The following is a 19,973-nucleotide window of genomic DNA, read 5'->3' as shown; positions in this document are numbered from 1 at the left end:
TGGTCAGAGTATTGAGTATAGGAGTTGGGAGGTCACGTTGCGGCTGTACAGGACATTGGTTAGGCCACTGTTGGAATATTGCGTGCAATTCTGGTCTCCTTCCTATCAGAAAGATGTTGTGAAACTTGAAAGGGTTTAGAAAAGATTAATAAGGATGTTGCCAGGGTTGGAGGATCTGAGCTACAGGGAGAGGCTGAACAGGCTGGGGCTGTTTTCCCTGGAGCAGAGGCTGAGGGGTGACCTTCTAGAGGTTTACAAAATCACGAGGGGCAGGATATGGCAAATAGGCAAAGTCTTTTCCCTGGGGTCGGGGAGTCCAGAACTAAAGGGATTAGTTTTAGGGTGAGAGGGGAAAGATATAAAAGAGACCTAACTTTTTCACCCAGAGGGTGGTATTGCTATGGGATGAGTTGCCAGAGGATGTGGTGGAAGCTGGTACAATTGCAACATTTAAGAGGCATTTGGATGTGTATATGAATAGGAAGAGTTTGGAGGGATATGGGCCGGGTGCTGGCAGGTGGGACTAGATTGGGTCGGGATATCTGGTTGGACCAAAGGGTCTGTTTTCATGCTGTACATCTCTATGACTATGACTATGACTAAAGCGAGTTTCTCTCTAGGCTTTGGTGAGTTGCCAGTCAGGGGAATGATTACTTGTTAAGCACTTTACTGATGGCTGAACTCACTTCATTCATATTCAGCTTCCTATCTTTTATAAGCACCAAACAAGTTAAATATTGAGAAAACTCACCATGAAACTAGAACGTGTCCTGGGTGGGTTCAGCTTGCTGCTAAAAATGCTTCATGGATATCAGACACAAACACATCACCTCCATGGACATTGGAATCTGATATACACCAGTCTTTAATAACACTAATGCATGAACCTGCTCCTCTTACAGAATGCTTCTGCACTGCAGGCTATAATGGCAACATCAGTGTAATGTTACTGCAAGGACATTGTGCTCAGTGACTGGGCCACATCTGAGCTGTTTACTTGCTGTAACAGTATGGACTCACTGAGCCTACCTTGATGCTCACAGCATCACTGCTTTGCTTTGCGTTGTCTTGCGTTTGAATGCTTTCCCCCCTCAACCAAAGGTACCAGACTGATGTTATTTCTGTCTTGCTTTGCACTTCATACAAACCCAAAGGGATGAAATTTGTTATGGTTATGAGTGGGCTTTGGAAAAGTCAAGAGGAACAGCTTTCACTCATGGGGTCCTGGCACAGCCAAGTTATAGCAGCCTCTGTTATTACTGCCACTTAATCTGCCGACAGCATCATGTATCCCTCTAGATGGCTGACAGCTTTAATCACAGTGGCAACCTCTGACCAGGCCTTCACTGCTGGTCCTCAGTGGGGATAGGATTTAAGATGAAGTCTCACCTCTCAATCATCTACTCCAGCAGTACCTCCCATATCCTGCCTGCAATGCAGAGTACCATTTTGCTCCTCTGCCACATCAAAGGGAAATGTCAGAAACCGTGGGTCGGCTCTGGGCTGACAATGCAACTGCACCAAGGGCTTTTAAAAGGTGGCACAGATGCAAAGGATGCTTGGGAGTTCTAGCATATCCGGTGAACGATGGTTTTTTTTAAATGAACATTACATATAATCTGAATTGGAGGGGTGGACTCTAGGGTAGGTAATGAGGCAAATTTGTAAAGAATGGGAAAGAGTTCACTAGTCCTTGCATCAATAGGTCTTCCAAAAATCTCAATGCAACTTGGATTTAGCCAATAAAGAATTCAGCTCTTTATTTTCGTTTTTCATTCTGACATTGGTTCTAAAGGGTTAAAAGTATTTCCCCTTCCCACCCCCCACCCGAGGGTGGCGAGAGGTAAAATGAGAAAATAATTGGGATATTTGCCCCCTTCTCATCACCTGACCAATTAGTGCTTGGCAAGAATGCACATTTGAGACTTCCTCGATTTACCAACAAGTAAGATCTTTAAATCAAAGAGAGATTGATGGACACTTAAGGACCTCAATTCTCCACCATTCCAGTGACCTGTCTTCTAAGCAGATGTAAAACATAAGTTACAGGGAGGCTGGTGGAGCATTGGTAGTATCCGTACTCCTGAACTGAGGGACCTGCATTCAAGTCTCACCTGTTCCAGGGGTACGCAATAAAAATAGGGGTACGTTAGAAATAAAAAGGTTACATTCAAAACTTTATTCCAAATGTTGGAGCAACAGGTGAAGCAGGGTATTTCATGCTACTACTACGCATGAACAAGAGGCTCTCTTGTGGCAGTAGTAGTAGTATCTTGACCTTGGATCAGGAGGCATGGATTCCAGTCCTGCTTGCTCCAGAGCTATGTATGACTATGCCTGAACAAGTTAAATTAAAAAGTGAGGGGAAAGAAAATTATGCAACATAAGTGGAGTTTAATTTCGATAAAATGCGAGGTGCTGCATTTTGGGAAAGCAAATCAGAGCAGGACTTAGACATTTAATGATAAGGTCCTAGGGTGTGTTGCTAAACAAAGACCTTGGAGTGCAGGTTCATAGCTCCCTGAAAGTGGAGTCACAGGTAGATAGGATAGTGAAGGTGGCGTTTGGTACACTTTCCTTTATTGGTCAGAGCAGAGCATTGAGTATACAAGTTGGGAGGTCATGTTGTGGCTGTACAGGATATTGGTTAGGCCAGTTTTGGAATATTGCGTGCAATTTTGGTCTCGTTCCTATCGAATGATGTTGTGAAACTTGAAAGGTTTCAGAAAAGGTTTATGAGGATGTTGCCAGGGTTGAAGAATATGATCTATCAGGAGAGGCTGAATACGCTGGGGCTGTTTCCCCGGAGCATTAGAAGTTGACGGGTGACCTCAGGTTTATAAAATCATGAGGGGTATGGAGAGGATAAATAGACAAAGTCTCTTCCATGGGGTGGGGAGTCCAGAACTAGAGGTCATAGGTTTAGGATGAGAGAAGAAAGATATTAAAAAAAAAAGGACTTCAGGGGCAACGTTTTCATGCAGAGGGTGGTGCGTGTATGGAATGAGGTGCCAGAAGAAGTAGTGGTGAAGGCTGGTACAATTGCAACATTTAAAAGGAATCTGGTTGGGTATATATGAATAGGAAAGATTTAGAGGGATATGGGCACAGTGCTGGCAAATGGGACTACATTAGGTTGGGATAACTGGTCAGCATGGACTAGTTGGACCAAAGGCTCTGTTTCCGTGCTGTACATCTCTATGACAAGCAGCACTAATAAGTAGTTGCTGTCAAGCCAAAAAGATGTTCTACCTATCTCACACACATGCTGCCAGACCTGCTGAGTTTTCACAGTGGTTTCTGTTTTGTATGAGACAACATTCACTAGTTCATTTCTCAGGGCAATGCCTTGACTGGAGGTAACCTGTCTTGGTTTAAAAATTTAACAAAGCCCAACTGTCAATCAGTAATAATAAGTACATTCTCCATGGCAACACCTCCATCAGGGTCCACTTGCCAACCAATTAGCAATTTCCTTTCATGCTGTATGAATGTTGATTTTCCCCTTGAATGTATTCTTGTGAGATGTCCTGTTGAGGGCGAGATGAAAAGCTTTCAAAAATGTCTTTTTATAGTAACACACTTGATAATGTTGTAACTATGAATATTAACATTATTATAATATTTAAATGATGTAAGCTTTGGACATTTCTGTTGTAGCTAGTAATTCATATTCCTCTAAATATATTATTGGGCTAGATCTTCTGATGTCAACAGCAGTGACATATGCTTGTCACTGTTGTACATCAGGTTCCTTTAGACAGCCTGACTACATGTGATAATTGCCTAAGAAATTTAAACTTCTCATAACAGATTCACACTACTGCAGGAGGATATCAACTGATTAGTCAACTGGGCAGAATGGTGACAACTGGAATGCAACTTGGAAAAAAAGATGTGAAGCAATGCACCTCAAGCGGAGGGCTAACTGGACAAGGGATTACAGTATAAATGATAGGGCCCTGGAGAAGTATTGAAGATCAGAATGACTTGGTTGTCTGCATTCATAAATCCCCGGAGGTAGCAGGGCAGGTGTTTAAAAATGGCATATACTTCACCCTTGTTAGCCGAGACACAATACATAGCAAAGAGGCTACACTGGAACTGTATAAAATGTTGGTTAGGCAGTTATGGTCACCAGATTATAGGAAAGATGTGATTACACTAGACAGGGTGCAGAGAAGATTCACTAGAGTGCTGCTTGGACTGAAGAGTCCAAACTATGAGGAAAGATACAATATGCTGGTGTCATTTTCCTTGAAGTAGCAAAAGGTCGATGAGGAACCTAATAGAGGTGTTTAAGATCATGTGGTGGATACAAAGGCACTTTTTCTATTAGTAAAGTGGTCAATAACTAAGTGGTATAGATTTAAGCTAAGAGGTTAAGCTAAGAGAATGTTAAAAGGACAGTTAAAGGAGAATTCTTTCTCCCATGTGTGGTGGGAGTTTGGAACTCTGTCCAAAGTACATGTGCATCAGAAACTCACACGATTTAAGCAGTATTTCTAAACTTGCTTGCATTGCTGTAGCCATCAAGGCTAGAAGCCAAAATCTGGAAAACGGGTTTAGTGCCATCAGATCTTATCGACCATCCTCTTTAACCTTTCCAATATGGGCCAATGGAAGCAAATTTGTCAGCACCATCCAAGGTCTTATCAATTTAATGTCTAGCTTCTTAGATTCCCTCTACAGGATTACAAACCTTGATCAATCTAAGAGATCCTTCACAGGGACTCTACCCCTATTCCTTGGCATCGTTCGTCCTACTAGTAGAAATACATCATACTAGATGGGATTTCTAGTCAAGCCTGTAAAAACAATAAAGCTATTTCTCTGACTATTGTATTTCTCACCATCTCCCCGATCCTTTTCATAATCTACACATTGCTCACACTGTCTCTCAATGCAACAGTAGGGTTCAGGATACTATGCTTTCAGTGTTTAGTAGCTCATGTACCATATAGATATTTCCAGTAATTCAAAGTTCTCTGGACTTCGGAGCCTATTTCATCCTTTTTGTGCCCAGAGATAGGCTTAGATTAAGCAAGAAAGAACCTGTGTCTTGGACTATATGGTATCTGGATGGCCACATTCTGAAATTACAATCCAGTGTATAAACTCCACTGCAATGGAGTCTGACCAACTCCAAGAAAAAGATCCTCATGTGCAATGTCTTAATTTTCTGACACTTCAGCAACCATGCTGTCCCAGGATACACCAAGATAAAAATCAGCAAATTTGCCACTCTGACAAAAACTAGGCTGCTGCACAATCAAACTTTAGATTCCCTCACTAAGGGCATTGTGGGTCAAGGCTCAGCAGGTGGATTGCAGTGGTTCAAGAAGTCAGCTCATCACCTTCTCAACGTCAACAAGGAACAGCCAATAAATGCTGGCCAGCCAGTGACACCCACATATAATAATTTTTTTAAAAAATGATAATGTTCAGTTAAAAGGTCTATGAATGAGAAAAAAAAATGTTGTCAACAATTCAGGTAATGTGTATGCTGCAATGATAGCCTTGCATCCACTACAAACAAAGACTTTTTTAAAAAATTGTAAAAACAATGACTACTTGGTTAAAGAAAGTGCTTCAAATAGGTGCATAATCCTTGGAAGGCTGTGGGAACATTTATGCACAAGACTGAGAGACTATAAATTAATAATTTATCGTCATTTCAGTTCTTCAATTTTTCTATTTGTAGTTCAGAGTATTAATAAATAAACATTATAAAATACCTCTGTTTAAGCGCAGTCCAGTAAAAATAACACTCAGTCCTCAGGAGTTGTAATACTTGCCTTTTATTCATTTAAAAGGGACACAGATGCATTCTTTGGTTATTTTCACATTATAAAATAGCGAAAAACAGCCCAATATTATAATAGTAGCCATTAGTAGAGGCACACCATCTGTTCAGTGGTCATGGGTGAGCTGTACAAAAAAAAAGGGGAAATCTCTCCCCTAAAAGTTTAAAGACACCATTACCCTAGGCCCTACTATTAACTGTACAAGTCCTACCCAATTTTGTATCCGTATTGCACTTTGGTAAAAACGCAATACGGATACTTATCCAAATTAAACTCCATCTGCTACTCTTCAGCCCATTGGTCTAATTGATTAAGATCCCTTTGTAACGTTAGATAGCCACCTTCAATCTCCACTATAAACACTAATTTCAGTGTCATTTGCAAACTTACTAATGTTGCCTCCTGAATTCTTATCCAAAATTGTTTTATATAAATTACAGAAGTTGACCCAACACCGATCCCCGTGGAACTCCTAGGTAGTGTGATTGAACAGAGAGACCTAGGGATTAAGGTACATAGTTCGTTGAAAGTTGCATCACAGGGAGACAGGATGATTAAGAAGGTGTTTACTACACATGCCTTCATTGCTCAGAACATTGAGTATAGGAGTCCAGGTTGTACAGGACATTGGTGTAATCTCTTCTGGAGTACTATGTATAATTCTGGTCACCCTGTGATAAGAAGGGTACTATTAAAAAGGAGACAGTTCAGAAAAGATTTACCAGGTTGTTCCTGGGACTGGAGGGTTTGAGTTAAGATGATGCTGGATAGTTTGGTATTATTTTCAATAGAGGGTAAGAAGTTGAGGGGGGAACCTCAAAAAAAATCATAAGATGTATAGGTAAGTTGGAAAGCAAAGATCTTTTCTGTAGGCAGGGTGAGTTCAAAACTGGGGGACATATTTTTTAAGGTGAGAGGAGAAAGATTTTAAAAAAGGGGCAGGAGGGGCATCCTTTTCCACACAGAGGGTGGTTCATATATGGAATGAACCGCCAGATCAAGCATGTACTCATTAATGTTGATTGCCTTGCTCCATTTGGTTTGGACATGTGACACATGAGTCAGCCACTCGGAGCCTCACTTACCGGCTTTCAGTCCTCACAGTTTCTTTGACTCGACATTTCCCACAATGATTTGAATAATTTGGTAACTTGAAAACTTTTTGGAATAATTTTATTCTTATCTACTTGGCAGAAACTGATCATGTAGGTCGAAAGTGTGCCCAAAGCTTGAATCACCTCCATTCCCACTCTTTTCTAATTTATCCAGCTTTTCTGTCCAGGGGTAGCCAGTTCCTTCTCCAAATGGGAGACTGGGGTCCACTGATGTCAGAGAGCACTGACTGTTATTGTAACTGATGATCTGATCAGGAACGGTATTATAGCTTTCTCACCTGGTGAATAGGACGCTCCAATATCCAGGAGTGAGGAACTGGCAACATTTTACTTTCCTTGTGGGGTTTAGCAATTAAGATGTTTAGGACATCCCAGCCCAGGCTCCTCATTTTTCTAAATGCACAATGTTTGTGAAGCCCTCTTGCTGTGACTTATCAGGGTATTGTTAATCTTTTGTTTGGTCCAGATTATTGCTCCCTTGCATCCAAAAATTACTTCCAGTCCACTATCAAGCTGCCATATTCTACCCAAGTGGCCATTGGCTGGGATATGCTGATGAGCAGTGGGGGGCTTAATATTATCTAGACATTATGTTGCTGAGCTCAGACAAATATCATTCAACATAGCGTACCCCACCCAACTACTGGACTGTGTAATGACTATTTAGAAACAGAAAATAGGAACAGGTGTAGTCTTCCAATAGAATCTTGGATAATTATCCGACTCAACACTCTGTTCTGGCTTTCTCCCCATAGGTTTTGACTCCTTTTAGCCTCAAGAACTAACTCCTTAAAGCATTCAACGTGTTGGCCTCAACCACGGTGTATCAGCAAATTCCACAGGCTCACTACTCTCTAGATGAAGAAATTTCACCTAATCCCAGTCCTAAATGGTCTATCCAGTATCCTTAATCTGTGACCCCGAGTTCTGGACTTCCTGGTCACAGAACATCTTTCCTGCTTTTATTCCATGATGTCTATTAGAATTTTAGAAATTTCTATGAAATATTCTTCCCCCTCTACAATTCTTCTAAACTTCACCGAATATAATCCAAACCAATCCAGTGTCTGTTCATACCTTGGTCCTGCCATACACAGAATCAGCCTGGTAAACATTTGTTGCTGAAACATCCTCCTTTAGGTAAGGGGACTAAAACTGCACACAATACTCCAGATGTTGTCCCACCACAGCCCTATGCAATAGCAGCAAGGTATGCCGGGGGTTTTTTTTGCTGGAAAGCTAAACTACTGTTTCCCTTATTCACTGCCTGCTGCAACTAAATGCTTAATTTCAGTGACAGGTGTACAAGGACACCTAGGTCTTGATGCATTTGCCCCTTTCCCAACTTACCAACATTCAAATAATAAGCTGCCTTCTGGTTTTCGCTAAAGTGGATAACCTTGCATCTATCCACATTATACTTCATCTATCCATTTACTCACCTTGTCCAAATTACACAGAAGCAACTCTTCATTCTCCTCACAGTTCCCCCTCCACCCAGCTTTGTGTCATCGGTAAACTTGGCTGTACCATATTTAGTTCCCTCAAAGTCATGAATACATTTTGTGAATAGCTGGGATCTAAATTCTGATGTTTCTGGTGCTACAAAGATCACTGTCTGCCACTCAGAAAAAGAACTGTTTATTCCTACTGTTTCCTGTCTGTCAACCAGTTGTTTATCCATGTAAGTACACTACCCCAATCCATGTGCGTTAATTTTACACACTGATCTCTGATCTGGGCTCTTACCAAAAAAAAAAGTCTTCTGAAAGTCCAAATAAACATCAACTATCCTACTTACATTTGAAAAATGTCCAGTAGATTTGTCAAGCAGGATTTTCCTTTCGTAAATTCATGCTGATCCTATCGCTGTTTTCCAAGTACTCTGGTAATTTCCCACTACTACTGACAATAAAATCACAGAATTCCAAAAGTGGAAGCATGCTATTCAGCCCATCAAGTTCACACCACCCCTGAGAAAAGAAACCCACCCAGACCCACCCCCCTATCCTAAGCTGGGAACCCTGCAGTTCCCAAAGTTAATCCACCTAGCCAGCACACTATGGGCAATTTAGCACAGCTAATCCACCTAACCTGTACATTTTGGGACTGTGGGAGTAAACCAGATTGTTCAGAGGAAACCGCACACAGACATGGGGATAATGTGCAAACTCTACACAAACAAACAGTCACAATGGTAGAATCAAACTCAGGTCCCTGGCACTGAAAGACTACAGTGCTAACCTCTGAGCCAGTGATGTAGGGCTAACCAGCAGTTAATTCTCTATTTTATCCCCACTCTTTTTTAAAAAAAAAGGTAGTGGAGTTAGATTACTTACCCACTAATGCATGGAAACTGTTCCAGATCTTGAAAGATGACCAGCCATTATTTCTGAGACTACTCAAGTACTCTGGATATAGTTAGTTAATTGAGCCCTGAGGATTTAATAGCCTTTACTTCCATCAATTTCCCCAACACTATTTCCTTACTAACAGGGATTTCCTTCAGTTCCACCATCTCCCTAGTCTTGTTCTCCAGCATTTGTTCCAGGCTCATCCCTTCCTGTAACAGTATTGCATTATTTCACTGTAATGAACTCTTTCACCATTAGATTAACAGGATGCAGGAGACACAGATGTTGCATATAATCTTATCATAGGTTTTCCTGATTAAAAAAACTTCCTTTGAGGGCTATTGATTCTATTGGTGGTTCTGTGTGTCTTTGAAATTGGATGTCTGGAATTGAAGTACTGGCTGTAGCAAAGATTTATAAAGGAGGAACAGCGTTGGATACATTTCAGTCCAATTAATCCTGAATGTTCATTGACTACAAACTCAAATATTGAACCTAAATTCCATCCTCACAACCACCACCTCAATCTTTCAGTTGTAGCACCCAATTTTCTAGTTACTGTTGTTATTTAACTTCATATAGAACAAGACCACCACCTGTGGAATACTTTATCAGTAAAGTTTTGTTTCTGATTGACCAGTGTTCTGAACTGGCCACAGATCAATTTCAAACGCATTCTAGATTTCCATTAAAAAATGCTTATGATATTCAAACTTCCAAATAAATTCCAACCAGATTGATTCGGCTAGCATCTAGGTGATGTTTCTGCATAAATGTAATCACCAAGATCAGATACTTGTAGCAAAATTGGTTACTATTGACTCAATGCATTCCTGGTTTTAAAGAACAGTTTCTTCCGGCTGTTAAGCCTTATATACCTTTCATATTTGAGTTGATCTTTCTCTACACCCATAACACTTTTTCTGGGTATGATTTTTCTGGTTAGTACGCAATACAATATCTTTCACCGAATCTCAGTACATGTGACAACAATAAATCAAGACTAATGGTGTGGACAATAAATGATGGGCTCTCATTTCACATTTGTGGTACCAAACCATTGCATTTTGTTCAAACCTAATGAAGTGCTTCATATCCCACATATACTTGTGTATAGATTGATCACAAATATAAGTCAATCTCTTACTTTTGGCCAAAAAGTCTTTTATTTTCCATCCATTTGTTGTATAAGTCAACCATATTACATTGCATTATAAACCTCCTACAAAAGGAAACATGTTCCAATTAACCCACTTAAACGGAATCACATTCATTCAATTCGCTAACTCTACTCATCCCTCTTTATTTACTATACTGCATCTCGATTCATTCATAACTACTTACTGCACTAGGCTTACTGCTCATTTTGATTCAGACTAGTACCAAGTATGTCAGTACTTATCACACTTTGTTCACTATACATTCAAAAGTTAATGATTTTAATTGTGCCACTATATCGGAATAAAAGTGAGAAATATTAGCTACATACCAGTATATCTTTAAATTCATTGACAAATTTGTTGATGTTGTTGAGGTTCATAACATACAAGAATTAATTGGAGGGAAATTGAAAAAATTTAGCAGAAAAGTTCAAGACACTTACATATTCAGAATTTAATTGATGTTTTATTTTAAAGTATGCCATTATACCAGGCCATGACGATGCTGAACAGTTTGATTTTACAGGATTTTGATGAATCTTTGACATGTTGAACTTTTGTAACAGTCTCTTGCTTTTATCCAGTAATTACCTTTACTATAATACATTGCGTTTTCCTTCTTTACCCTGGATTAGTTTACTTTTGCTAATAATATGGTATTTTACATTGCAGCATGAATTTCAGCCCCTCAAACTTGTGCCCGGGTATTAGTCGGCCTTCTAAATTGAACATTTAGAAAAAGAGAGAGAGTCTTAAAAATTAGACCTATACATGAGTACATATGGGTAATTAGTCAGTGATTGTAAAGGGATATGAAAAGCAATGTGCACTTAGCACCATCCTCTGAGGAAATTGTAAGTCAAAGTATCTACATATTTAAGATAAAAAAAAAATATATATATATATATATATATATATATATATAAAAATTATTCCATATTGAACAGTACATAAATTTTGATTATTTAGTATGTAATCATCATTTGTCATCTGCTAATATAAAGAATGGGTGTGTCTTAAACTCCACTCACCTTCTCAACACGGCCCACATCACCTGCTTGATTCCATTTGCCTAGCGGGTAGTGGTATGTAAAGCAAATATTCATAGGGAAACAAATTGAGGCGAATTGGAGTATAACATGTTGTGAGTGGAAGGGGTGGGGGGCAGGGGGAATGATTTATAAACCAAGTACATAAAACAAAAAAAAGTGTTCTCTCCTAAGATCTGAAACATGAGCAAAACTCCAATTATCTGGGATAGTAGGCAAGCAGCTTTTAAAAAAAAAACATATAATTGTCGAGAAGCACTAGGTATTCTATAAAATGCCCCAATCTTCTAATTTTTGGAATGGATAGTCTGATTATTTTCCTAGCTATAACTCAAGTTAAATTATTAATCAGGTTCAATAGGGAAGTTAAGTGCTGTATATTTGGTCTGTCAATATTTAAAATTATGACTCTATTCTGTGAATCTTACACAATTTAGAATTGAGATTTTTAAACTATGTTTAGGAGTATTCTTTTGTGCGCAATTTATGGACTTCAAACAGTATAACACAAGTTTTCCTGCTGCAACTGTTAAGCAATGTGCGCTAAAACAGTGAAGAAGTGGTCATATTTACTTACAGGTTCAAAGAGTTTCTGGTTAACAAAAGAGACAATGGGTTTAATTATGACAAACCAGGGGAATGAAAATTAAACTCACATGGAACATTGTGCCACTCATATCACTCTACAAATGTCTTAATGTTAGCTTTTCCCCGTAAATATATCATGCATCTTCTTCATATAGGATTCAGAAGTGGTAGAGGGGGGAGCAGGACAAATTGAACACTAAAACCCATTGAGCAAAAGCTACAGATCCTAAAGAAAGCATCAGATTCTACCTTTCTTGGATTTGAAATCCTGCTCACTGTCTAACCAAGGAAAAGTAAATTGCCATCAACACAAGAGCTCCTTCTCCCAATTTCCCATCAGCAAAGTTACAGAATGTGGTATGGCTAAGTTTGGCAGGTAGTCTGTGGGCCACTAGGTCACATGGGATGGTAACTGGGCAGCTGACTCTCTACTGTTGTTTTAAAGGACACCCTCCTTTAAATTCTGATGAGACCAGCCATTAGAATTGACTGGATCTGTTGGAGCATTGCCCAGGTAAGAGGAATAGTGCCTCTCAGCTTTCTGGACAGCAGCTTGAATCTCAACAAAACATGTATTGCCTCTCTCATAACAACATCTTATTTCATCAACTAATAGACCAAATAATCCAGCCTTCAATTGCATAGCAACAGGATTTTGCTCTCATCTGGTGGCCTTGAAAGAAAACAGCAATCAGTTGAGGAAAAAAAAGGTTACTTTTCCATATATTATCAAATTAAAGGAATAAATGAAGACAGAGGACATTTATTTTAAACCAACATTAAACCTGATATCAAAGGATAGGCTGTGCCAATACAAAAATTGGAACAACCAAACAACCAAGAATTACTTCACCAAATGGAATATTATTAAGACTTAAAGGCTCTTTAATTGAAACAAAAGAATGGAGCATGCTCCAGTGTGATAGAACATGAAAAAAAATGCTGATTCCATAATAATTCAGTTGTTCACAAAGTGGTATAGTAATGAGCCATACAGAAAGATCAGAGATTTTATTTCAAAATTAATGTTGATTCCTTATGAATTGAGTGCTCGATTTGCATTTGATTTGTGTACCTCTGTTTAGTTTAGGGTAACAAGCTTCCTATTTCGGATTGTTCTTATAGTGGCTTCACCTGGAGCAGATCCAGAGGAGGCTCACAATAATGATCCCAGGAATGAAAGGCTTAACAAATGATAAGTGTGTATACTCATTGGAGTTTAGAAGGACAAGTGGGGGATCTATTTAAAACTTTGAATATTGAATGGCCTGGACAAAGTGGACGCTGGGAAGTTGTTTCCATTGGCAGGAGAGACTAGGACCTGAGGACACAGCCTCAGAGTAAAGGGGAGACCCTTTGAAATGGAGATAAGGAGAAACTTCTTCAGCCAGAGAGTGAGGAATCAATGGAATTTAGTTCCACAGCAGGCTGTAGAGGCCTTGTATATCAAGGGGATCAAAGGTTACAGGAAGAAAGTGGGAAACTTAATCAGCCAATGATTGAATGGCAGAGCAGACTCAGTGGGCTGAATGGCTTAATTTCTACTCCTATGTCTTATGGTCCTGCAAAAATAGTGTGTATGAATGAATGTTATTTGTAAACAACACTGGGTTCCACTGTAATGACTCAATGGTTGAATGATCTGCTGAAACATGAAAATAGCTATTTCATTTGGTGGAGGATGGATTGCGAGTATCACATCTTAACAAGAGTTAGTAAAAGGTGAAGAAAAATAAAGTTGAGGCTTTTAAAAACATCTTAATGCGCAAAAACTGTAAAGCATCATTTTCTGAGTTCATTTTTTGCTAACTTTATCCTTAGACAAGTTGCACAGATTCTATGAGGAAGTAAAGGGTTCATCCATTATTAACTTAGTGGGAGTGACTGGAAAGGTAGCAATAAGAGCATTAAATTAGATCTCACTGCACCATGGCACTCCCTTATAAATGATACATGTTGGTCTTCTGCACTGTGACTGAAGTAACATTCGTTGTTTCTAACTTAAGGGTTCTTCACATCTCCTCATCCAATTGCTTTTTAATTTCAGATTTTATAAAAGTTTAGTTGTGGAAACTAATCTAAAAAGAACTGACACCACGTGATATTACTTAGTTTTACAGCATTAGAAAGCAAAACTGTTCCTATTACAGCAAGTTCAGGCACTCATTGCCAGCAATGCCAAGAGCTTTCCAAAACAAGCGAAGAGTCCAGACTTGTGAAACATCAATTCATGATATGACAACATGACCAGCATTAAATTTTGTGAAACTATTCTGATTAAAAATACAGTACTTGATTAAATTAACTCAGTTTCTCATCGTACACTGGTGTAACCTAGCATTTACATTTGACTGAGAAATTTTCATATGACTAACATTTTCCTGAGTAATTGTACTCAATTGTGACTTTGTACAAAAGGTACTCAAAGTGTAGTTATTTGTAAAAGTAATCAAAAAAAATAAAATTGGCTCAATTTGATAAATATTGACTTTGCGCATTTCTTTTCCTACTCATCATTGGTAAATGTAATCAGGCATTTGTTGAAGTTCTTGATTAAACTCAGTATAAAAGTCAGAAACCAGAATCCAACATTAAACTTAACTATAATGTGATTCATTTGAAAAAACACAGTACACTGGCTGATGCCTGTTGCTCATTGGCAAGAATTTAACCACTTTTAATGTAAATCATAAAAAGTGGTGTGAAGAAAAGTTATCTTTTCCTTCTTGAGGAGTGTTTTATTTAGCAGCCCACTCATGAAAAAAGCTAGAACAACCTGAGAAGCTGGTCAACAAAGCTATCAGGAAGGAGGCTGGTTTTGAAGGTAATGCTCTGAGAGCAAAGCCCTGGCTTCATGAGGGATGTCAGGATATCTGAAATTCCTTTTCGGATCCAACTCCAGACTTCAGTGGACAATCTCTACCCAAGAATGGTCATCGTTGACAAAGGATGTCCACCCTTTAGGTACCAGTTTGAATAATTAACTGCTCACTAATGGACTTACTGGAGAAATCGGTCACAAGATACTGATGGTACCAACTGCATGGACCTTCCCCAAGCCAGAAGTTGCTCCAGGCAGTTTTCTAGCAACATGACCGAGGATGCTGTAATGTCTCCTGCTTTTTTTTTATTTTAAGTAGGAAACCCAACATCAATAATAGCACATTGACTGTATGGTCCAGGCAGTTCAGAGTTCAGTCCCCTTCCTTAGCGTAAAATGGAGATCACTTTCACCACTGATCCAGCTCCCTCAAAGGCAGCTCTGAGTGTCAGGATGTGTTTTTTTTTGTTTTCCCCCACACTACCGCCTAACCACGGTAATGTTCCTTTTCCCCCATCTCCTGATCTTATGCTCCCTCCCAGCTCCCCCTGAAGCAATAATCAGCAGGCTATAGCAGCTTGCAAATAGGTTTATAGGAATGGCCTGCTGGCTGTGATCAGTGTCACGAAGAGTTTGAAATTGCAAGGTGGAAGCATCCTTCCATTTCCTGTGCTGCAGGGACAGCATTTACCTCGGACACTAGGGCTGCCATTTTTCCATCACTGAAGACCACTGATGGATCCAGGGACCTCAGCAAACTGCTCACTATCCTTGATTAGTGAGCAGACCCAGAGGCAGCCTTATAAACTCCAAGAAAATTTCCCATGCAGGCTCACTGGTGATAGAAGTGATCTAATTTGAATATTTTTAAAAAACAAAGTAAACATCTGCCCTGAATGGTAGAATAGCAATTAACCATGCTACTGGGAAATATAATGACTTATACCATGCTACACTCTATGGAAACTTCAACATAGAAGAAGGTATCTGTCCCACTGTGTCACTGGAAGAAGTGGAGCTCGCTTCTTATTCTATTTTTCTCCTCTTACCCAAAAGGATAACTGACAAAAATCTTGTTTTATTTATGATACAATTCTGATCTTTTCTTTGCGTATTTGGCTTTTATCAGAACCAATATTACATTAGTAATATTGTCCTTTATGTTCCCAATGTTCTGCAAAAGCAACATTCATGTGACAATTGACAGCCAGTTGAGATTCCCTGGCTAGTGAGTGAATGTCAGGTGAAACCAAAAAAATGATTTATTTTCAAGGCTAAACATTGGATGATTTATCCCTCCAGAAACAGACAAAATTTCTTAAATTACTGCCAGCATTAAAAACTAAAGATGAGAGATGTTACTTGTAAAGAACACAGTTAAAACCTTTCAAACGGTGATTGGGAGTGGATGTTAGCCGATAGAGGGACGGTTGGAAAATAGGAAGCCTTCGAGAATGAGATAACGAGTGTCCAGAAACAATATGTTCTGTTACGGTGAAAGGCAAGGCTGGTAGGTATAGGGATGCTTGATGACTAGACAATTTGATGTTTTTGTTAAGAAAGCGAAGGAAGCATATGCCAGGTATAAACAGCAGACATTCACTCAATCTTTAGAGTGTAAAGGCAGGATGAATATACTTAAGATGGAAATCAGGAGGTCAAAAAAAGGGGGCTTGAGATAGCTTTGGCAAATAGGGTTAAGGAGAATCCAAAGAACTTTTATAAATACATTAAAGACAAAAGGGTAACTAGGAGAGAATAGGGTCCCTGAACGATCAGCAAGGCTGTTTATATGTGGAACTGAATGAAATGGGAGAAGATACTAAAAGTATTTTGCATCAATGTTTACTGTGAAGATGGATATGGAAAATACAGAACATGGGAAAATAAATAGCAAAATCTTGCAAAATGTGCATATTACAGAGGAGGAAATGATGGGCATATTAAAATACTTAAAATTGGAGAAATCACTGGGAACTGATCAGGTGTACACTGTGGAAAGCTAGAGAAGTGATTCCTGGGTCCCTTGCTGAGATATCTGAATCATTGATAGCCACAGGTGAGATGCTGGAAGACTGGAGGTTGGTGAATGTGGAGCAACTATTTAAGAAAGGTAGTAAGGAAAAAGCCAGGGAATTAAAGACCTGGCATCAGTAGTGGGCAAGTTGTTGCAGGGAATCCTGAGGGAGAGGATTTACATATATTTGAAAAGGTAAGGATTGATTAAGGATAGACAACATGACTTTGAGTGAGAAATTGGTGTCTCACTAACTTGATTAAGTCTTTTGAAGTAACAAAGAGGATTGAGGAGGGCAGAGCAGTGGACATGATCTATATGGACTTTAGTAAGGCATTTAACAAGGTTCCTCATGGTAGACTGATTAGCAAGGTTAGATCATACGAAATACAGAGAGAACTAGCCATTTAGATACAGAACTGGCTCAAAGACAGGAGACAGGGGGTGGTATTGGAGGGTTGCTTTTCAGGCTGGAGGTCTGTGACCAGCAGTGTGCCACAAGGATCGGTGCTGGTCCATTACCTTTCATCATTTATATAAGTGACTTGGATGTGAACATAGGAGGTATATGGAGGTGTAGTGGTCAGCAAAGAATGTTATGTCAAAATACAAAGTGATCTTGATCAAGTGGGCCAATGGACTGAGGAGTGGCAGATGGAGTTTAATTTAGATAAATGTGGGGTGCTGCATTTTGGAAAGGCAAATCAGGACAGGACTTACATACTTAATGGTAAGGTCCTAGGCAATGCTGCCAAACAAAGAGACCTTGGAGTGCAGGTTCATAGTTCGTAGAAAGTGGAGTCACAGGTAAATAGGATAGTGAAGATGGCATTTGGATTGCTTGCCTTTATTGGTCATATCATTGATTATAGGAGCTGGGAAGTCATGTTATGGCTGTACAGGGCATTGGTTAGGCCAATTTTTGGAATTCTGTGTGCAATTCTGGTCTCCCTATAGGAAGGATGTTATGAAACTTGAAAGGGCTCACAAAAGATTTACAAAGATGTTGCCTTGGTTGGAGGGTTTGAGCTATTGGGAGAGGCTGAATAGGCTGGGGCTGTTTTCCCTAGAGCATCGGAGGCTAAAGGGTGACCTTATAGACGTTTATAAAATCATGAAGGGCATCAATAGGGTTAATAGTGAAGGTCTTTTCCTGAGGGTGGGGGCATAGGTTTAAAGGTGAGAAGGGCAAGATTTAGATGGCACCTAGGGGCAACATTTTACACACAGAGGGTTGGGTGTGTGTATGGAATGAGTTGCCAGATGCAGTAGTTGAGGCTAGTACAATTGCAACATTTAAAAGGCATCTGGATGGGTATATGAATAGGAAGGGGTTTGAAGCAATATGGGCCAAATGCTCATTATTGGGACTAGATTAATTTCAGATATCAGGTTGGCCTGGACAAGTTGGACCGAAGGATCTGTTTCCATGCCAAATATGTCAATGACTCTCAAACAATATTTTGATATTTATAAATTATGCAAAGCAGGTCTCATTTTTAAAATCAAATTGGAATGGTCACTATTACCCCACAGAGCACGTTCCACAGCATGAAGCAGAAAGACAGCTCAATGGTTTGAATGTAGCTCAAATCAAACAGCATAGCAAAAAAAAGCACAAATATTTAACATAAGATTTTTAAAATCTCAACTCCAATATTTGTTATTTACTGAAAATAATTTTGACATCCATTTATAAAGGTAAGCTTTGGACTTACATGCAGAGTTAATGTCCATGAAAAATGACCTGGATTTCAATGCTATGCATTAATCAGAGCTCCAATTATTTGATAATTCCTATTTACAATTAACTTTCTCAATTCTTTTTCTTATATTATTCATATAATTACTAACAGGTGTTCTTCCATAAATTCCTCATTGATAAAATATGTCACTGATTAACTTTTTTACTTCACTATCTACAGCATATACATATATTCTTGAAGCATTCAATAAATGACTTACCTCCCGATACAAGAGTCAGAGAGACAAAGAGGACCAAGAGAACGAGTATGTGGAACTTGACGTTCATATTCTTTGCGCTGTGCCTTCAGTGCGAACTTGCAGTTGCTATAGAGTGATCAGTCGCTCTGAAGGGAGGCGTGTGTATGTGTGCGCCCGCTGAATGGCTGTTCAGGTCTCAGTAGCTGAGTGTCTTTGTGGGAAGCTCTGTTTTAAATGGATAAGAGCTCAGCTGATCATGTGGCTTACGTCTAAGACCTCAGCACTCCGTCGGTCGTACAGGAGGGGCTAATTTCTCTTCCACCCACATTTTGAGCTGTAACGTTGTAAAACTACCAGCCTGTCCTCAATGGTAAACCAGAGGTTATTATAACAAAACAGTCAAACAAATACTTTGAGAGGGTTGGGATTCTGCCAAGTTTGAGGTGGAAGTGATTAACCCTTGTAGTGCCGGATTTCCTGCGTGTTTGAAGGGAGAAGTCATTAACCCTTGTACCGCCTGGTTTCCTGTACAGCTGCCTTCCACCAAATTTAATCTTGGAATTTTGTTTTCTTTGGGAGTTTTTTTTTCTTGACGCTGTCTGATGAAAATTAACGTGACACTACACTGCTTTTGTCAGCCAAGATTAAAAGAGACATTTAAACAAATTTTTCAAAAAGGCATTTAGAGATTTTATCAACTTGAAGTTCGAGTGATAAATAGTGACTGAATATTTCTGAAAATGCAAGGCAGTTTCTCAGATTGTGAAGAAAAATATGTTAACGGTTCGTGTGGAGACTCTTCTGTTCCTGTTCTGATTAAGGTTCTGGATCCAAGATTTAACCTGTTCTTTTCCCCGATTAATGCTGACAAACTGCTGCGCATTTCAGTATTTTACTTCCTCCATCCTTATTTAATTTTCAGAATAGTGTTAATTTCAGGGATGTAGATAAGTGGGCAGATGGGAATACAATGAAAAAAGCAAATTTGAAGGATGCATTGTTACAGAAATTATAAAAATAAGAAATATATACTTCAAGTTCATCATCCAAATATTTTAGGTGAGAATAAAAAAATTACATAAAATCTGCAAATGCTGGAAATCTGAAAGAGAAACAGA

At 39.2% G+C, this 19,973-nt stretch overlaps 1 long non-coding RNA gene across 1 annotated transcript in view; it reads right to left on the bottom strand.

Moving 5' to 3' along the window:
* LOC132820258 (uncharacterized) overlaps positions 1-19,111 on the bottom strand; it is a 52,225-nt gene extending 33,114 nt beyond the window's left edge. Inside the window, exon 1 of the long non-coding RNA XR_009645186.1 lies at positions 18,877-19,111. This is a non-coding gene — a long non-coding RNA (uncharacterized LOC132820258). The remainder of the gene's footprint in view (positions 1-18,876) is intronic.
* Between the last annotated feature and the right edge of the window lie 862 nt (positions 19,112-19,973).

Source organism: Hemiscyllium ocellatum, chromosome 11, assembly GCF_020745735.1.
Source record: "Hemiscyllium ocellatum isolate sHemOce1 chromosome 11, sHemOce1.pat.X.cur, whole genome shotgun sequence".
NCBI lineage: Eukaryota > Metazoa > Chordata > Chondrichthyes > Orectolobiformes > Hemiscylliidae > Hemiscyllium > Hemiscyllium ocellatum.
The sequence above is the reverse complement of the archived record's forward strand: the minus strand, read 5'-3'. Positions and strand labels throughout refer to the sequence as shown.